Below are 6352 nucleotides of genomic sequence, written 5' to 3'. Positions count from 1 at the left end.
TCCCATTGTTACACTCATCACCACTGTCATGGACAAATCTTATAATCTTGTCACAGAAGTGGTGTTACTTATTGTTTTTCATTCAACCTAATCCTTTAAATTCTTAACTTCATGAGAATTTCTCATTAATCTTTTCCAATCTCTCCCCTTCTGTTACTGTCACTCTTCTAAAATTATAACTTTTCTAATCACAGAAAAAAAGAGGCTCCAAAAAATAAATACTGTCTGGCAAGAAACCAGAATATAAATTAAAATGAAACAAAACAAAATGAAAACACATATTCTTTCTCTTTAGAAAACGCAAAGATTTGTCAAGCATATATGAGTTTGTTAATTTCAGGAATTATTTTGCCAAAAACAATTAAAAGTATACTAGAACCAAAGAATGCAAACTCATCCATCCTTAGGGGTAAGAGGTTAAAGAGAAGATAAAAGTATTCAGTTATAAACTTCCACTTCAGCTAAATCTCTGGTTGAATTCTTGAAATACTTCCTAAAACATACTTCTGTAAAAAGTCCAAGTTCACAGTGAAATGAACTTACACAGGTGGAGTGCAGTGCCTCAGACATTCAGAAACATTTTAAGGGAAACCTAATATAATATCAAATCAATCTTTTAGTGACATACTGGTTAGCTGCTGTGAAGATTTTTCCTTTATTTTTTTAATCCTAGAACAAGAAAGCAGGTGGGTTAGGAAAAATTTAGGAAACATCTGTGGGATTAAGTTAAAAGTATAAACATTCTATCATGCAAATAGTGACTCAATACAGAAAAAAATAATCACACATCACTATAATTGCTTATGTTTTCTATAATTTTTAGATCTTTTAGGGAGACATAGACTCACTTTGAAAAAGACTAAATAAGAAAGACAATCAGTTTCAATCTAACCTTTTAAAAGATCTCTTATACCTCATTTATTGAATCACCTGAGAGGAAAGAAGAAGACACTAAATACTAGAAAAATGGAGCTTCATGCAAACCTGTGAAGCGAAAAGCATCTGTATGTAATGAGGGATGCAATAATATTGCTAGATCATCCCTCTAAAAATAATATTGCTAGATCATTGTGGTGATGTTAAAAAAAGTAAGCAACCTAAAATGTATATTATGCCCAAAGAGATATTTTGCCACAAAACAGTCAGTGATTAGGAGAAGTTGTAAAGTTGACTTATAAGTGAGAAACTGAAAATTTTGCAACTGAGGCACACATAACAGATTGTTCAGTACTTGCAATTCTAAAAAACATCCTGCAGCTACTAATTGTATTTCCTCTTAAACGAGTAATGGAGTAAGCATCACTGTCCAACTCAGGCAAAATTCAAGTCACTCTATGAAAAAGTAGAGGCATAGCAGTCAAGAAAAAGCTCTCTAAAGAAACAAGGAACCCATAAAAATGCTTTTTAGAAGGTTGGGTTTCCCATGGCAGAATTATGGCTCTTAGGGACGAGGTAGAATACAGCAGAGAGGAGAAAGGCTCAGGCAACACTAGTGTATCCAAGATGTGTAAAGGAAAACTCAGGATTGTCCGTCAAAATGAAAGAATTAGCCAAATCACCTAATAAAGGGTAAGTGCTTCATGCAACCTAGGATCTGCTTTCAAAGACCACAATGATGAGTAGGTTTGGTTTGTTGATCTCAAATCCAGCAGTGCTACTATTAAATTTAAACTGGATTTAAGGGCAGAGGTGAATGTGATTTGTAAAGAGACTTTACAAGAGATGATCCCAGGAAGCAGATGGAGTGGTTACAGTTAGTGCTCAGTAGCCCTGGGGACACATAAATTGCCTTGGTTAGCACCAAGTCTATCTCAGTGACACAGGGAGGGTGTGTGCATCCAACAAACTCAGCATTATGAGGATTCCAAACATTGAAATGCCTAACTACATCACAGTCATTGAGGAGGAGATTAAAAGCAATTGGAAGGAGCTTGGTTTAAATCTGGCAATAATGGTCTAAAATCATGAAACAAGAGATCTTATTTCATGCCTTTTTCTTATGCATTTTTGCCATTCGTTTTGCTTATCTGGCTAAAGAACATGGCAAACACCAAAGCAGCAGTCATTACTAAACTGACTGTGTAGTGTGACCTTACAGAGTTGATGCTAGTCAACACTTAGCTAAGCCATATATGTTTCTTGACAGCATTAAAATGTGTCAAGAGTAATACAATGTTAATAAACAACTGCAGTATTCCAAGATGTCCAGACTCACTGAAAAGCTGCAGCTAAAGGTTTCCAAACATTACAGCGGCATTTTTTGACTCTTATGACACACTAGTAACATATTTCACAGATTGATACTTTCTCTGGGTATGTTACCAGGTCTACCACATCTTCATCTCATTATCAGGACGTTTAACTTTGGGATTGACGAGTCAGGCTGGTTTCAGCATTATTCAACACAAAAAGCAGCATGAGCCCCCTTCTTCACTTACCACTGGTATCTTTGCAAACAGGGCATTGGTCGAGTTGTTTTACTCCATTCTAAGGCAGAGCATCCTGCCCCACCTGCTAAGAGTAATATGCTACCTGACCAAGGAGGACTGATTTGGGTAGCTGCAGCTCCTCAAACCAACAATCCATGGCATGCAAAAGAGGCAACACACATGAGCAATTGCCAGTGTCAATTTAATATTGAACAATTAATTGAATATTAATATGGTACAATATCACAGGAATCCCAATTCATTCAGTTTTGCTTTCAGTGTGCCATGGATGACTAAGAATAGTAACTGAGACAAGTTCCTTACAACACAAGTGATGAACAGAGATCCACTGTAACGCAAAACAAAAAACCCTTCAAGTCCAGGAAAGAAGATGAGGGAAATTAACACAATCTTCATATAAATCTTCAGATAAATAAAAAAAATACAGAGTTGTGGTGGGGGAAAAACGTTTTCCCCCTGGAGTTATAAAAAGTGGTAATCCCCGAGGCGGGTGGTGTCTCTCTTGAGGTTGACCCAATCAGCGCTCCTGCAAAATACAAACATATCACAAGCAGACCGGAAAAAAGGTGATGTGGTAGTAGTTGTTGGAGAGGTGGTCATGTTCTGAGGCCATGAGGAGAAGGGGCCCAGAGGCCCACTGGGGGCTGGGCCCCCCCAGCCCTCGGCTTGGGCGCTACAGGGACTTGGAACAGTGTTAGACTGTGCTAAGTATCTGTAGCTAAGAGCTGGGGGATGTTTCTCCACTGTAAGCAGCAGCAGAATCAGCGACAGAAACAGCAGTGAACAGAGGCTATGGCTGATAGCCAAGAGGTAAGAAATGAAGAAGCAGCAAAGCCAGCATTGCAGCCAAGGAAGAGAGACACAGAGAAATGTCTGATGGAGACAGAGCAGGACTAAGCTCTACAGAGAGAGTTTGGGTAAGAACTGAAATAAACTCCCCAAACTCCTTGGAGACCGCTCCTAGAGAGGAGGGGTGGTGGACTCCCACTTGATGGAAGTCCTAAAATGCAGCATGCACTGCAGAGAGAGAGCTGAGAAGTTCAGGTGTCCTGGAGCTGGACTGGGATGGCCAAATGGAATGCGGAGGAGGGCTTCGCCCCCCCCGTTGCTGCTAGCAGTTTTGAGACAGAGCATGGGAGCTCTGCAAGGGAGCTTGAATCCCCTGAGGATAGTGACCGTCACAAAGACTCCTGCAATTCGTGATATGACGTGGTGAAGTGACCTTTGTCCGGGTGAACACAGCTCACGGAAGAGAAAGACCCTCTCTTGGAGTTGAAGGGCCAAGAGAGGCTTGGAGACCCCCCCCTCATGTGTAATGAAAAGAGATCCAGCTACAGCTGCTGCATGGAGGAAGAGAGACTACTGCCCTAGAGAGACTGCTGCTCTGAGAGTGGAAAGGATCTTTCCTTTTCCCTTCTGGACTTTTATTGAAGGGAGAAGAGATTGATCCATTGTAAATACTGATTTATCATAGGAGAGATAGTTAAGATTATGTATGTGATGTATTGTAATATTTATCTGTATAGTCACTGTAATATATTTCCCTTTCCCCCCATATTGAGTCTCGTGTAGTGTCTGGAAAACCCATCTCACACTGCTCTGAGTTGTGGGAGGGGGGCTTGGACTCGGGAATTAGATTTTAGGGCTCTCAAACCACAAGGCTTCATTCAGTAGTGCATCATTACAGTGTTAGGATAACTCAGTCATTCATGAAGCACCTTTAGCAAATTAGAGGTATTTCCCTCAAAGCACAAAAAAAATGCACGTGGATCTGCTTTGTCTACAGATATGATTCAATAAACACCCAGCAAGAACAGTTGTCCCTAAGTGCTCTGAGAGAACAATTAGCACTCGTCAGTTTTTTTTCTTGTAAATTCCTGTTTTATGAGTTACAGTCTAACTGTAACTCAGGTATGTTCACTGAGAGTCTGAAATATTTGTATTTCAAGCAAGTATTGCAGCACATCTCAGAAACTGAAAATATCAATTTCAATGTTTGCAGATAGCTACTAATACTGGAACATTACTAGAAATTTATGTCAGCAAAGAAATGAATAAACCAGATGATCAGTTTCTTTTTGTACCACCTATACTCTTTTGTCCTCAGTCTTCCTTCTCTACCTTTGACTTACATAGAAATGACAGCATGGAAATTCCAGCCTATCAACATCTACTAACAACTCTTCAGTCTGAATCATTTAAATCAGGTAATATTTTCTAAATAAAATTATAAAATTATGAAAAATATGTTGACTAATCATTACTAATCAGCAAACTCAGAGTTACTTTTAAGTTTTGGGAATTTTGAACTTATTGCACCATATATTCCTGGACAGCTTGTGAAACAGACAAGTAAACTCTATTTGCTGTACAAATATATCTGCACACAAATATAAAGAAAAATTTGTGTGTAGCATATTTGCCTAGCTCACCTGAAAAATGATAGTTCACCATTTCCAAAGTTGATCTTCCACTGAGAATAAACAGACCTTCTGAATGCAGTTTATTATTAAGTAACATGAATAAATCACCATCACAGGTGAGGAACTGGGCACAGAAAGCATTCATAAATTCTTTAGCTTCTGTGCCACACAGCACTCTCAGCAAATGCTTAGAGCGAGGCATATATTAAATATTAATCTATGCTCTTGCCAGCACCTTGAGTAGCAGGAAGGATATTTGGCACAATCCAAAGGGGACACAACAGTTTGTTTCTTGCACATTGGCTCTATTTCAAAGCTCACATTCTCATTGTTCTACCTGGTGATTTCTTTATCCTCACAGGTGCTGAATTGCCACCAATAGGCTAACAGCCAGTGCTTTGCCCCCAAGGCCTTCCTCAAGGAGGCTGGCAGAGATTCAGACAATGACAATACAATACCTGTAACAAAAAAGGAGAAATATAGAGGGTGGGTGGGTGTTTTGCATGTTTTATTCGTTTTCTTTTGTGTTTTGTTTTTTTGTACTGCAAAAAGCTCTCACTGGATTATTTTTTTTATGAAGTGGAACCTTTTGAATGTATTCTGGTTTTAGATGCAAAAAAGCCAAGTTGTACAGAAGCACAAGCCGCAAAACCCCAAACCCAGAATAATCAATACTGTTCAATATACACCAAATTTCCTTTATTTCATGTGATTTTCATCATCCAGTCATTGTGTCTTTTAATCCAATGTTGAATAAAATATTTATTTGAAGTTATGGAAAGAAAAAATGAATGGCTATTTTGAATTACAGTGTATAGAATAATTCAAGTAATTATTATGACAACTTACCTATTCACCTGTTCATGTGATACATCATTCTTGTTTGGGTTTACTGAACCATAATGGCAAATACCATTGAAATAGTCCAACTTGCAGAGAAATTTTTCTATATGAGTTTTTATAAATATTATCCATTTATGTAAAAGGAAAACCAAACCCCAAAATGTAAGCAGTTATTCTAATGAGAAAGAAGTACCAGGAAATTTTGGAGTTTATGATCAAGTTAACAAAATCTAAATGTTTATTAGGTAAGTCAGGTAACCCAAAGACGCATCCCCAAATGAAAGATATCTGACAATTTGAAACAGTTAAGTGTTTGTACTAAGATGGATATTTATATTTACTAAAAATACAGAATTTAAATCATGGGATACTGCACTTTAAAATAGAAAATACTCCAAATCCGGTGCACACATAGCTTTCACCATGAGTTTCAATCATAAAAATCTTGATTTGTGGGATCAGGCCACTGACATAGATCCAACAACTTAATTAAGTTAGCATAACAAAAGGATTAACAAATCTTCAGTGTGAACTATCGAATTAAAACAGGGAAAAGAGAAGCTCTTATGTCTTACTTTTTACTTCCAGTATTGGTTTTCAATGTAAATAATTCCAATGATATCTAAAGTTATTTTC

The sequence above is a fragment of the Manacus candei genome, unplaced genomic scaffold, assembly GCF_025592945.1.
Source record: "Manacus candei isolate 608988 ecotype Guabito, Panama unplaced genomic scaffold, ASM2559294v1 h1tg000041l, whole genome shotgun sequence".
NCBI lineage: Eukaryota > Metazoa > Chordata > Aves > Passeriformes > Pipridae > Manacus > Manacus candei.
The sequence above is the reverse complement of the archived record's forward strand: the minus strand, read 5'-3'. Positions refer to the sequence as shown.